The 15,517-nt window shown below is 39.7% G+C and overlaps 1 pseudogene; it reads left to right on the top strand.

Annotated features, from left to right (window-relative positions):
* Positions 1–392: 392 nt before the first annotated feature.
* LOC117521269 overlaps positions 393–15,517 on the top strand; it is a 41,049-nt pseudogene continuing 25,924 nt past the window's right edge.

Below are 15,517 nucleotides of genomic sequence, written 5' to 3'. Positions count from 1 at the left end.
TGTGAACAACACATTAGCTGTGTGCGTATCCCGTATCACAAAGAATAAAGCAACCTGCTTTAGTTCATATCCCTTAGGAGGCACATAATCTGTTCTTGCCAACCTGCCTACCCCCTAATTCCCCCTGGGCTTTTCCATCCGTTGTTCTCGCATTGGACTCATGGGGCAAGAGTTGGGCTACCAGCGACGATATAAGCGTGAAGGCAGCCTGCCTGCTTGGAAAGAGATGTAGTGAACATCACCAACATCACCAGGTAAGCTTCTCTTGTCACTTTCTTATGCATTGTAACCACACCATGGTGCACTGAATAGATATTTTGGAATCAGAAATTGTTGATTGACTTGCAACTTTTTCCCCAAAGTGCTCCATTGGTTTCTGCCCCCTCTCACAGATTAACAAGGTCTCAGTATGCCATCATTTCGTTTTATCTACTTCACCACTGTACTTGCCGTTATGATGCCTGCGCTGACCTCCGGTGTGAGAACCACACGCTGGCCCAAACCTCAGGCTACCAAGAGGCCTCCTCGAGGTGGAGAGAGTGACGGGGTTGGTGGTGGAGGATATGCGCGAGGTCCCATGGCAACCCCATCCCCCTCCAGCAACTTGTACACAGAAGAAACTACTGAGGTTCTGACAGATGCCTACTCTCTGTCACCTACAGACAGCACCACATACTCCAGTGATATTTACCCCACTGATTATCCCACTGACCCAATAATGCCCCCAGGGAACAATCTTGGAAACTATAGCCTTGATTACAATGAATGTTTCTTCAACTTTTGTGAGTGCTGTCCACCGGAGAGAGGTCCTGTGGGGCCCATGGGAGAGACAGGCCTGCCAGGGCCTCCAGGAGAAAGGGGCCCACCAGGTAAGACAGGTGGTAACTTTTCAAGAGGTTGATCAAGAAGAGATTTTAACTCAAATGTCTTGGGTCAAACTTCTGTGCATCTGTGCTGTCCAGGGTTGCCAGGGGATAAGGGTGAAATGGGACCCAGAGGACCTCCAGGCCTAGCAGGACTCCCTGGAGCCAACGGTCTCAATGGTGACATAGGTACAACGAGGCTTGCCTGCAGGACAGTTGTTGATTATCTGTCTCTTTCCTTCTCGATTGCTCTCTCTCCTTTTGTGCAAAGCCCTGCGTTTCATGAATACATTTTCAATATTGCTATCTACGCTTTATTTATTGACATTACAACAGGTGAAAAGGGTGATGATGGATTGGTGGGGCTTCCTGGTGCCCCTGGAGTCCCAGGAAAACAAGGAGAAAGGGGTAAGCGAGTCTCTACCTGCAAAATCTGTAGTATCATCCAGAGGTGGGAGTAAGTCACCATCAAGTCACTCTCAAGTCATGAATCAGCAAGTTTCAAGTCAACTTTCAAGTCATAATATAACCACCAAGTGTTTGACAGCTGACTTGAAACTTGACTTGGGACTTGCAGATTGTTGATTTGAGAATGACTTGACAGTGACTTACTCCCACCTCTGGTATCATCTGTTTCAATCTGTCCAAATTTGATTAGGAAAGTAGTGCTATATAAATCTGTTACTCCAAAGGAGTTATAACTTCTGCACATACTGCAGGTGACACAGGCCCCAAAGGGGAGAAAGGTGAACATGGCTTCACTGGTTTGAAAGGAGACCCAGGACAAAAAGGAGATCCCGGTCCAGATGGCACTAAGGGCAGCATCGGGCAAGAGGGCCCTATGGGTCCTCCAGGCATTGCTGGGCCAAAGGGTCAAAAAGGTGAACAGGGGCTAATGGGTATTAGTGAGAAAGGAGCCAAAGGTGACACTGGTGAGCCAGGGCAAAGAGGTGATATTGGTCCTACTGGGTTGAACGGAACTGATGGTGCAAAAGGTGAAGGGGGGTCTCCGGGAATGAAGGGGGACACTGGGGCCAGAGGGCTTCCTGGTATTCCTGGAGGGAGAGGAATGATGGGGATGAGGGGAGAGAGAGGTCCTAAAGGTGGGCGTGGGCCACGAGGCCCCAAAGGCTATCCTGGAAAGGATGTAGAGCAGATTCGTTCTGCCTTCAGTGTGGGTTTGTTCCCCAGCAGGTCTTTCCCGCCACCGGGCCTGCCTGTGAAGTTTGATAAGGTGTTTTACAATGAAGAGGGCCACTGGGACCCAGTGCTCAACAAGTTCAACGTCACCTACTCAGGGGTTTACTTATTCAGCTATCACATCACCGTACGCAACCGGCCTGTGCGTGCTGCACTCGTGGTTAATGGGGTACGGAAGCTACGGACACGTGACTCTCTGTACGGCCAGGATATTGATCAGGCGTCCAATCTTGTACTGTTGCAGTTGAACGAAGGTGACCAGGTGTGGCTGGAGACCCTAAGGGACTGGAATGGTATTTACTCCAGCAGTGAAGATGATAGTACTTTTTCTGGCTTCCTGCTTTACCAAGACTTACAACCCCAAACTACCACTCTGGAAAATGCATGATTTTGTCCTTGAATGAGCTCTGTTTTTTACTTATACTAGATTCGGCACAACCTTCATCTTATTGCACTTCTTTGAAAACAGAGTTGCTTTGATACCTGCTTTCAGCATCCTTGTTAATCATATCAAATGTTTGGCTTGTCTTGCAATAACTGCAGAATGATGATGCATAATTTTGTGATTGCACGCAATCCTTAAATTCCTCTTATCACTGCATTAAAAATGACTTTGCAAGAAATAAGTGACTCTTGAGTGGTATATATATATATATTTAGTACCTGATGCAAACAATTACTGCAAGGAAATTTGTCAGCGAATAATTTATAATTGTGCTTGGATCCCACTAGAGGGCAGAACGTGCTTAAATTAGGCAATAGATCATGTCATTACTCTTGCTAATTTCAGTTGTTAATGATTGAAAATAGGTAACTGATTAAATTAAATTGAATTAAACCTTTAATTTAAATTACATCCCTACATCATTATGGTCAAGGTAATTTTTGTAGATTCTTCACTTCTCACTCCCAAAGTTCATGCACAACTGCTATTTTGAATTTTGGTTCAATATATGAAAGTGCATATGAAGAAATCTTGTATTCCCCATAATTACATGTAAGGATGACAGTAATGACATATTTTCATTGGCCATGTGATGCACCATAGAGTGATATGAGTAAAAAAAACATTAAAAGAGCAGCAAATTTTGATTTATTTTATTTTGTTTAACACTGAGAACAAAGTGGGTCTCATCACATTACACACCGATGCAAACACTGATGGAAGGATTCTGAGATTGGCAATTAAATTTACACAATCTAACTTATGTCCTTCATTATGGGGTTAATGTATATAATTTAATATAATTATGCACACAGTGTTTTAAATAGATGAACACAGAACAGATTTTTGTTCTTTTTTTGTTTTACTTTTGATGAGCAGTTTTTAAGGCAGTTGAAAACTGTTTGCATATGTTCTGTGGAAATACTGACGTGAATGGCACTGAGCCAGTAAAGACTGTGGTATAGATATAGATGGTTTTAACCATCAGTCATTTAATAATAATAACAATAATAATAATAACAATTAAAAGTTAAGTAATTTATTGGCAGACAACAGTTACATGTTTGAGTGATTATGTCCTTAACTGTGTTCTTGTATATCTATAAATATGAGAAATTATTAAAAATGGATTTTACTAGCTATTTCAACATATTTGTTTCAATCTGTGAGACATCGGCATCAATTTGACCAGTTAACACTCAGCCTTGGCTCATGTGTCATACATCACACTGACAAAGTGAGGAACCTTGGGGTAATTTTTGATCCTTCGTTGTGCTTTGGCCTCCACATTAGAAATATTACTAGGACTGCTTTCTTCCACCTGCGAAATATAGCGAAGATTTGTCCCATCCTGTCTATGGCTGATGCTGAGACCCTGATCCATGCACTTATCTCTTCTAGATTGGACTACTGCAATGTTCCATTTTCTGGTTTACTGCAGGTCCAGCATTAGGAGTCTCCAATTGGTTCAAAATTCTGCAGCCAGACTTTTGACACAAAGCAGAAAGTTCAACACATTACACCCATTTGGCATCCCTTCACTGGCTTCCTGTCCCAGTGAGATCAGATTTTAAGGTTCTGCTACTAACCTATAAAATTATTCATGGACTGGCACCTCAGCTGACCTAATTAAACCTTACGTACTGGCCCAGGCTTTACGTTCTCAGGGTGCAGGACTACTTTGTGTCCCTAAGGTGAATAAGAAGTCTGCGGGTCACAGAGCTTTCTCTTATCATGCCCCTGTTCTGTGGAATGATCTCCCTGTGTCAATGAAACAGTCAGATTCTGTGGAGACTTTCAAGTCCAGACTTAAGACGCACTTATTTTCCCTTTCATATGGCTAGCATACTGGTACAGTTTTGTTTACGCGTTTTACTCTTTAATTCATTTATTAGTAATTGGAGCGGGCGCGGCCTCAACTTTCCCTAAATTCTGGGTCTTTTAGTGAAGTTAGGGCTAGTGGCCAGTGATCACCTTACTATTTCTCTGTTTTCTTGTTGTTTAATGCTGGCAAATATACAGTATTTTCTTTGTCTTTCTGATGCCTGATTCTGTTGTTGTTGTTTTTTTTTTTTTCTCTGTTTAAGGTGCAGCTCCATCCAGAGATGGGAGTTGTATTCGTGCTGGCGATCCTCCTGTCCTGTGTGCCATAGCATTTCTTGTATATTCGTCCGTGATTTGTTCTGTGAATTGTTCTGTAATTTATGTTTATAGCATGGCCCAAGCAGAGGGTCACCCCTTTGAGTCTGGTCTACATGAGGTTTCTTCCTCAGAGGGAGTTTTTCCTTACCACTGTTGCTTTGGGGGTTGGTAAGGTTAGACCTTATGTGTGAAGCGCTTTGAGGCAAGTCTGTTGTGATTTGGCGCTATATAAATGAAAATAAATTGAAATTGAAATTGAATTTAGAGCCATGAGTTACAACTGAGTTGTATTTGATATAAATACAACATAATAATAATAATGATGATAATAATGATCATAATTTATAAATTATTGTATTATTATTATGCTAGTGGTGGCAATATTAAATGAGTGGAATTATTGGAATGTAAAATGTATCTAACACTCACTTTATTATTATACTTAAAAACCTGGCAAAAATGTTGTAATGGAAAAACAACCTGTATTTGTGTGATTTCTACAAAATAATTACAAAAAAATAGGTGAGATGGAAAGGTTTTATTTGAACTACAATCATATTTAGAGTACAGAGTGATACAGTCAATGAGACACGAATGAACATTGTAGTAAATATAATTTAATATAATTTTTCATGCAGGGTTTTAAATAGATTTACTGACAGGTGACTAAAGGTGATCAGTGCATTGATATTACCATTCATTATTTACTAATTAAAAACCAAGCACACATTTTAATTTATTTTTTCTGCATGTGATTTCTTGCTATATAATGTCAGGTATGAGCTCATGGCTAGAAAGTCAAAGCATAGCTTTCAGCTCATACGCCACATTGTTTCATCTTATTTCAGAAGAAAGCTGCAAAAGATTATTGCTGCAAGAACTTTTTTCTCTCTCTCTCCTCCCAGTTGAGTTTGGGTACCTTCAGTTAAAAGCCTCTTTTATTAATTGGGAATCATTTGAAATATACTGAAAGTTTAAACATCAACTGACAGCAGCTTCAACTTCAGCTGGAATGCAGCATTTTCGGAAAACACTGTTGAAACAACATCATCCCACTGGAAACTTGTAAAAGAGGGAATAAAGAATGACATCTCCATCTGCTGGTGAAGGACATAAATTACCTCAGTTTTCCTCAGTGTTTATGCTGGCTGCTGCTGGCTGTGCATGTGTATGTTAAAATGATATTTTGCTTGTATGTTTGCAGCCCTATTTGTGGATGTGTGTGTGTATATTTCTATGTTCTACTACTTTATGTGAAAATATAATAACTACCTTGGCGGTGTGCGTAGTGTAATCTGTTTCCAGCAGGCTTGGATTTCCACTGTGAGAAAGACAGTATATTGTTCCTGCAGCAGCACAGATAAAACTCATTAGCATACTGAATCATTTGGCTGCGAGAGCCACTCTGCCACCCATCTGCACTGAGCTGATAAACACACGCGCCAGCACAGTGTGCACGCAAACACCCTCACACACACAAATGCACGGGTACAAAACGTGCACTCATCCAACACTGGCACAAGCCTCCTCTTATTCAGCTCCCTCTCTTTTTGTGAGTCTGTCTCTCTTGGAGATGGGGAACAGTGAAGCAGGTAAATGTTTGGCAGGCATTAACCCGGAGAGGCCCTCAGCGAGGTGCCCCGGAGAAGCCGGGGGCATAGCGCGGAGAGGTCTCCACGCACCTGGAAGTCTCTGATGATCTTCTGGATGCATAATGCATCATGCATTTTATTTAAGAAATTAAAGGGATTTTTTTTGTAGTCGTGGCAGCCAATAGTTTGTAAGTAGATTTCTAAAATGCACCAAAGCTGCAGCGACACTACCAGATTGTTACTCATGTTGGTTTTTTGATTAGAGCGAATTAAAGCGTCATCAGGGCCGCTGTGCAGTTGCAACACGCGAGCAAATGTGTACAGTGCAGGCTGTTAAAAGTACTTCACAATGGCAGGATATCCTGTAGGTCACTGAGCCATGCTAACCTCTGCAGGAGTTGTCACTTGTTGGGAGGAAGTGAGGATTCTAACTTCACTAGGGGGGAATTCACGAGGGGAATGCGGGAAACAAAGCCTGATGGTATGTTGTTGTCTGCCACTAGGGATCGTTCAAAAGCTAAGCGTATCAATAGTGTATAACAATATAAAATGATCATGTATGATGTAATGCGGCCCACTCGTAGTGTAGGCTGAAATTAGTTGTACAATGACAACTAGTCAAAAGCAACAACCACACCCACATTTCAAAGTACCAGCAGAGCAGAGTTCCAGGGGTGGATCTAGCTTTGGATGAAAGAGGAGTTTTGACCTACTAGGGAGGTTTGGGGAGCCTGGATGTTTTACAATTAGGGTACATAAGTGGATCTTAAAGATAAAGTTTGATTTAATGACCAACAAAGTTTAGTTTGCTACATGTGATAACTACTACTGGCCTATCAGCAACAATGGTTATTTGATTTGATATCCTCATTTGTTATCAGCGGAACTCTAATTATATCAGTTTTCCCAAAATATCTGTCCTTTCAACCCAGTCTCACGGCAGTTTGTGAGACTGGGCTACAAAAGTACATTAATCTATGGGTTTGTGCTGGGGGTACAAAAATGGAGCGCTGTTTGTGATGGGGAACGAATACATTTGTGACGGGGCACGAAATGTGGGGTGACGGGGGAGTGGTCTGAGGGGGTTATGGTTAGGGTCAGGGAGGGTAGAGACACTAACACTATGGTTACGGTTAGAGTTAGGAAAGGGGAAGATTATAATAGAAAAGTAAAAAAAATGTGCATGTGCATTTCTTGAAAGGGACACGAAAAAAAAATCACACTGGGCTGGTCATTTCCATGATGTTTACTTTTTGAATTTGATGGGCTGCCAGAATTATTATTTATTTAGTCGGTAACCACTAAATGGACTAATTTCCTTATCAAAGCCTATTGTATAACAATCTAACTCCCAGGATCATTGACCAGGGGGAAACGACTTGAAACAGGCATTCAAAATAATATTTCTTGTCTGTCAAAAATGTCTTCTCCAGAAAAAGAGGCATTTCAAACTCAGATCAGTGTTATGTGAATATAATGTTTTGTTTGAAAGAGGTAATCACTATATGTGATTCCACAAAAGGACCTAATTCACTCAAATGTCTTTAATATTGGGGTGTAATCTCCATCTGTCAAAAACTGTCCTCTCCTGAAATGCTTGTCCATCACTATTTGAGAATGCAGAAAACACAATAGCAGTCATATACTCGGAGTACATACTTACCAGCAACTGCTTTTAGTAGATAGTATATATGGGTAGATTGCACTAATTTTAGCCTGTATAATTTGCACAACAATTATTAGTCAGAAACAGTCCTCTCCGGAAAGGTTGTACTTATTTTCAATCTTGAAATAAATATACGAGTACATGCAAACATCTAACAGGTCTGAAACTTTGAGCATTTAAGTTCCCCAGTCAGCAGTTAGATCTGGATGAATAACTTGACCAAAGTAACCGCTTTGATTTTTTTTTTTTTTTGTGGTGCCGGTGATACATACTTGCGTACCCTGACTGTGAAACAGCCCTCATGGAAAATTTTATAAATCTATACCCTTTTTTTCCTGCATTCTAAGGCAATTGGGTCATCTAAATACAGTACACAATTTTTACTTTAAACACTGGAAATCTTCTGAGGACCAGTCAAATTAGCTGAGCTGTGCACTGCAGTAATTCTGCATGCAGCAGCATTCATTAATCACTGTTTTTAATCTAAACCTCTCCCATATTTTATCACATCTTTGGTCAGCAGCTCAAGATCCTCCACTGAGTTTAGAATTAACACCCATATTGTTGTTGTTAGATTCATGAAGTGGTCTATATGTGTCAATTCAGTTATACAGTGCCATATCATAACATACATCACTTCAAACTACTATACACGATTAAGACCTACAACAGACCAGGATTGGGCAACAGTGTGCCATGAAGGGTCAACAAGGTTCAGATTTTCCTTGCAACCCATCACCTCTGCAGGTGGTTTCGCACAAGATCAAGACTTTTAAATTGAGGGGAAGGGCTTACAGATAAATCCACCTGCTCATGTGTTGCAAGGAAAAAACCTGCACCATCTTGATTCTTCATGGCACACTGTTGCCCACTCTGGTCTTGATCTTACCCACTAAGTACACTTGCAATGGTGATAAGGAAAAACTCCTCAGTGCTTTTTGATTACAGGAAGGAACCTCAAGCAGACCAGACTCAACAGGGTGACCAGCTTCTGTTGCATTCTAAAAAGACAAGAACCACAACTAAAGATTGATGGAGCTGAAGTAACAGAAATGTTGCACCCGAACAATCATATATATTCTAGTGTTTACACTAGTGGGATTGTTAAAATGACGAGTCCTAGAGAAATAGGTAGCAGTTTCTAAGCTGGTAATTGTATTAATTCCAGATAAGTCAGTGAGGTTATAAGAGATGCCCCACAGCTTACCCCAAACAAGTGTACCTCCAACATCTCCCCAAGCTTCCCCATCATCCAGCGGTATGACTTCCAAGATCAGAAGTTCAATGTTGACTTCATCCCATATCAATGGATGTTTCCGTGTGCTCACGGATGAGTGCCAGTCCTGTTCTGTTATTCTACAGCAGTTATTGCTGTAAAAGGTTACAGTACTGTCCCACTGTTAAATTACATTAAGCAGCTGTGGTTGCCACACTAATTATTGGGCTTGGTCCATTTTGATGGCATCACCACAGGAGGTTTGGAATCCACGTATTGATTGCCTTTTCCAATGCAACTTCAGTTGTACAAGGAAAATAAAAAATAGCTGGGCTTGAACCAGGAATATTGAGTTTGGGAAGCAAGTCATCTTAAGTCATCTGTTTGAACCTAAAATATTACCTACTCAATTCTAAACAGGCAGGATATTGGCATAAAGAGTTTTTGAAAATATCATGTCTCTTTAAATTGAGTAGGCAATATTAGGCAAAAAGAGATTGATTAAATTTACAAATACATTAGTGTGTTGTACAGTACATGGTGACATGCACAGTTAGTGCACTTGCCTCCCAAACAGATTATCACTGGTGCAAGGCTGGCAAGATTCCATCCTCCTTGTACAGCTGGAATTGCATAGAAAAGCCAAATCAACATGTGGATCCCAAATCGAAACTTCTGTGGTGATGACCCCAAGCAAAATGGAAGAAGCCCAATGAAATCTCATTGAAGTGTTTTATTTATTTATTTATTTTTAATTAGTCTGGCAATGTTGTATGTTACAGTAGGCACTCTGTAGATAACAGTACCCACTGACAACTCTAGTTGCCAGTAGGGTACTATAAAATAAATGGAAATTTGTTACAGTGTAGTTTTGTCAACCGGCCCCACAAATCTTAGTTGTTTAAATGTGAAACATAATATACAAATGATTATAACAATTTGTTACAATTGCTTTCCCATTTGAACAACCAAGTTTTGCTGCTCTGGTTGATATAACTACATTCAATATATTTTCGTGATGTGTTTTATATAACATATGAAAAATTAAATGCAATATTTTGTGCATATTCCTGTGAATTTCAATGCGCATGCACAATGTGCATTTCACATTTAAAATTGGGAAATGTGTGACAGATTGCTGTTGTTTTATTTGTTTTGGGTTTTTTTGCCTAAATGGAAAATCTGCCATCTTCTTTTCAGTGATGTCATCACTGTCTGCTGGTTGATGAATATGGGGGACATGTACAAATATTTGTACATTACTTTTTGTATGTTTTACGAATAATTTTGTGTGAGCATAGCCTGAGAGACCTGAACTAACTGTGTGAGTTAACACTAACACGATTAAGGTGTGACACTGATTTTACGCAAACTGGGCAAAATTAACACCCCATGATTAACACTTTACACTGGCACAACTTGCAACTAGAAATATATATCTGAAGTTATTGCCATAAAATTAGCCATTTTCCTATATATTTTCTTGGGGCTAAAATTTGACCTTGACTTTGACCACTGACCCATCCATAGATCCAATTCTCCTGTAAAGTTTGATCCAAATCAGAATCAGGTGTTCTCAAAATAACTTCAAAATAACCAAGGTGATCACAAGAGTGTGTGCCTCTGGCAGCCTTACTACAAAGGCATTTAAAATAAATGAAACAGAAACATAAAGCTTAATTAATATCAAATGCGAGACTTTTTCTCTGTGCATTTTATTCAGAGGTTTTATATAAAAGTCATTGATTTAACATGGGATATATTTATAGATATAATACAACAATTATGTCATTACCAAACATACAACATCCTTTTACTGCAATTCATAAAATACCATAGTGACCAAAGGTACCAATGTAGGCTACTAAGTCCTGCTGAAAAAGCAGAATAACCAACAACACTGACTAATACTTAACTGTCAGAAAGCTGCTGGTGTCATTGTGTGTGTAAGTGTACGTTACAAATACGGCAACGATGGAGTTCATTTGTGTACCTTACTAAATACTACAACTGCATTACAGTTAAAAAAAAAAACACACTGAAACAGACATTCATATCAAAAGGACTGCATGAGTCATATATGATTGCGTTGACTCACGTATTGTACACTTTAAACACTGCACGTCTTGTACCTCTGCAGTAAAATCAAACATTTTATATTTGTCCCCAGGCAGTGAAATTGTTTAACTGTCTGTTGCCAATATTTGGTGGGATTTTGATGTTTCATCACCAAAGAAAATTGTACCACATTAGATGTACTATAATTGATTGTTTTACACTTTAATTTCTTCTCACCTTTGAGTTTCTCCTTTATTCTCCTTTCTGGTCTCCTTAAAGAGCATGTTGCCAGTAAACCCATTAACAAACACGCGATGGTACATCTTATACACATTAAAGTGAGTCACTGTTATGATGTACAGTAGAAATACAATGCTATTTACAATGCATAACTGCGTAATGGGTTCAGTCCTATTATTTATGCCAGGAATGGGCAACTATGTGAAATAAAGGCCAACAGGCTGCAGGGTTTCATTCCAGCTTTTGTCAAATCCCCCACTTCGGTTCAAATGCCCATTTGCCGTTTATGTCCCACATTTGCCCCTCTCTGATTTTGGCTTGCTACTGAGGCAAAGTTACTCATTTTATTCTTCCAACACGTGATATTTGTTTGGCACATGGAGACAGATAGCAGAACTGGATGGCTGACTTCTCAAGTGACTGTGTGTCACCAAGGAGATATCGCCACCATCACCAAATGGGGCAACTTGCAGCCAGTCAGTGCAATAATTGAAATGTTCTGTAATGTTGAATCTGACTTAGTCGGTTTGTTTACCTGTTTACTATTGTACTACTTTCTTTATGTGGCTCTACTGATTGAGAGTATCTGTGCTGTTGTGGAAATGCCTCATATCTTGCATGTTATGGCTGTTTTAACCAAAGAAAATGTGGTAAAAAAAAAAAAAACCTTTTTTGGTTGCTTTGTTTTGTTTTTTGGTTGTTTTGTCACCTTTTTGTTCATTGTTAAGATGATGAATCCAAGACTGGGGCATAGATTTACAAAATGTTGCACCAGAGTTTGCCTTCGAAAATTTTATGATTTTTTTTTTATTACACTCAAGTTAAAAAAAAATAAACAGTTATGGATGCATCAAAAATGCTGGAGAGAATGTGTGATGATGGATGTTGACCATTCTCATATCTTTTGGAAATGTCCAAAATTTGTAATGTCCCGTACCAAGTTTTGGGATATACAATTCCATTGAAACCTGAACTTCTTTGAGTAATTTTTTGAGGGAATGGCACTCTTCATAAATGTGATGAATATTTGGTAAAGATGATGTTAACAGATGCTAAAAATGTATAAGTGGGAGGAGATGGATGTGCAATCGAAGCACCATGGATAGCTACAATAGAGGACATATTCTTAATGGAAAAACTAACACCCAGACTAAGACTACGGGAATAACAAATGGACAAAACAATGGACATTGTTTAAGCAAAATAATCAATAATGTGCTACCCAAACATGTCCATGTTGTTGTTTTGTATAATTGTATTGCAAAGTTTAATAAAATATAAGTGACAAAAAAGTTGCATGCACAGATGGACTTTTAACTCTCATGCAACCGAGCTATTTTAGTAACTAAAAATGACCAAGTGGGGTAATTTATCACCCCGTTATATTTTACACTTTTAAATGGCTCTATTTCTGTTTATCATACCCATACTTCTTCCTTTATTTATGACAGATAGTCTAAAATGTTATAATTAGTTCTTGATTTTACATGATAAAATCAAAGCCTGTAATGCCTGTGGGGGAAAAAACATATATAGGTAAATAGAAATGTAATTTTTTTTCAAATTTTAAAATAGAGGTGAAAAGCTGGAAGAAAAGTAGATTGACTAATTCATATTAGGCCATAATGTTTTGATATCACATAAAAATATTTGGATTGGGTCACAATTGTAAGTCATTGAATGCACAGCACCATTTAGTGAATCCAGTTCAAAGCTAATTCAAGGTAAGAAAATATTATTTTTATCAAATGTATTTATAGTATTATTAATTAATATATTTCCATGATGTTGATAAGATAATGTATGTGCTGCTTCATTGTTGAATGACTGGGTTCCAATAGTTTTGACTGTTCGGGGGCACTTCTAGCCCCATTCAGTCATGGCTGACAGCTCAGACTTGTGTTACATATGAAGCATAGAGAATCCATTCTTCTATCTGTCTCTATGGTTTGACACAATCAGACATCATCTTTTTTTTTAAAAGAGGTCATATTATACACCTTTTCAACAAATTCACAGTGTTTTCAAACAGATATTAAAATTGTAGCCAAAAATACCGCATAGACACTGCAGTAAGCGAAAATCCCTTCAGCTTCCCTCTTGTTTTCACTCGGGGTCACCACAGAGATCTGAGGTTTAATGTCTCTAAGAATGACTTGTTGTTGCACCTGTCACTTTAAATAAAAAGGAACTGCTGCTTATCACAATCCAGAGGGGACAGCTCTTCCACTCTCTTCAGCAATCAGTGCTGGAGCGTCAAACAGTGTCTCAAAGAGCAAGCAAGATTTCTGAGAAGGTCTTGTGTGACGTATGTCATGGGAGTCTAAAACAAACAATTTCAGGAGCAAATTTTGCTGATTGCAGTTAAGTTTCTATGTGTGCATGCACTCGATTTTGGATTTTTAGGATGGTAAAACAAATACTTTTAGATGGTAAAAATACGAGGTCTATTAGAAAAGTATCCGACCTTATTATTTTTTTCAAAAACCATATGGATTTGAATCACGTGTGATTACATCAGACATGCTGAACCCTCGTGGGCATGCGAGAGTTTTTTCACGCCTGTCGGTTACGTCATTCGCCTGTGGGCAGTCTTTGAGTGAGGAGTCGTCCACCCGCTCGTCGATTTTTTTTCATTGTTTAGGAATGGCTCAGAGACTGTTGCTTTGTTTGATAAAAATTTTTTCAAAACTGTAAGGCACAACTGAGGGGACACCATTCAATAAATTCAGCTGGTTTTCGGTAAAAATTTTAACGGCTGATGAGAGATTTGGTCTGGTAGTGTCGCTTAAGGACGGTCCAACGGCGCCTGACGGTGAGCTGCGCTTCGAGGCGGCAGCGTCTCGCCGTTTCAAGTTGAAAACTTCCACATTTCAGGCTCTGTTGACGCAGTAAGTCGTCAGAGAACAGAGAACTTTCAGAAGAAGTCGGCATGAGGAGTTTATTCGGACAGTCCATTGTTAACGGTCATTTTGTAATGAAAGAACGTGCGGGCAGAGTCGCATGTCGGGCTGGACCCGACCGCGGGGGGTCGCGGCAGGAAAAACACCTCCGTTGGAAATCTTAACGGGCAAGTTGGAACATGCCCAAGCTGTTAAACAATTTCTCAGTTACTCACTTGTTGAAAGCCATTAAAAGCCGCCTGAATTCTACAAATGGTTTTCAACACGGAGGTGTTTTTCTTGTCGCGGCGCACACAGATTTGCCGAGTCGTCACAGAAACGACTCGGCGAATTTGCGCGTACGTCTTTCATTAAAAAAATGTCCTTAAACAGTGGAATGTCCGCATAAATTCCTCATGCCGGCCTCTTCTGAATCTTCTCTGTTCTCTCACGATGTCCTGGGTGAATTAAGCCTTAAATTAGGATGTTTAAGCTCGAAACAGGCCGACGACAGCGCCTGGAAGCGCTGCAGGACGTCCCGCTCCGTGGGAATTCCTACACCGACAGAAACACCCCATAATCTCTCATCAGCCGTTACACTTTTCACAGAAAACCAGCTTAATTTCTCGAATAGTGTCCACTCGGATATTCCTCACAGGTCCAGAAAATTTTTGATAAAGCAAACGCACGCCGTCTCGAGCAGCGTGTTGAAACAAAGGAATTCAGCCGAGAGGGCTGGGACCACATCTCACTCAAGGCCTGCCCACAGGGAAATGACGTCACCGACACGCGTGAAAAAACTCACGCATGCGTACGAGGGTTCAAGCATGATTGGTGTAATCGCATGTCATTCAAAATCCATATAGTTAAAAAAAATAAATAAAAGGGTCGGTTTATTATCTAAGAACCTCGTACATAAAATTGATTTGTACAATATGACCCCTTTAATTAAAGAATCCAAACTCTAGACATACATCACTTTCCATGTCAAACTTAAGCATGCCATTCATTAGCTCTGATGCTAGATGGTTGAAGTTCTGAATTAGGCATCAAAGTTGTCAAGTATTCTTGAATTTGATTGTTTTTATTTCTCATTTTCTGATGATGCTGATTCTCTATTTCATTGGAACAGCCTGTCTTTGGATTTTTAAAGCACGGGCTTTATGATCTGCAGGTCAGTGAAACATATGAGACATCAGAATTTACAAGTCTT

The sequence above is a fragment of the Thalassophryne amazonica genome, chromosome 12, assembly GCF_902500255.1.
Source record: "Thalassophryne amazonica chromosome 12, fThaAma1.1, whole genome shotgun sequence".
In the NCBI taxonomy this organism is placed as follows: Eukaryota; Metazoa; Chordata; class Actinopteri; order Batrachoidiformes; family Batrachoididae; genus Thalassophryne; species Thalassophryne amazonica.
Note: the sequence above shows the minus strand (reverse complement) of the source record. Positions and strands in the feature narration are given on the sequence as shown.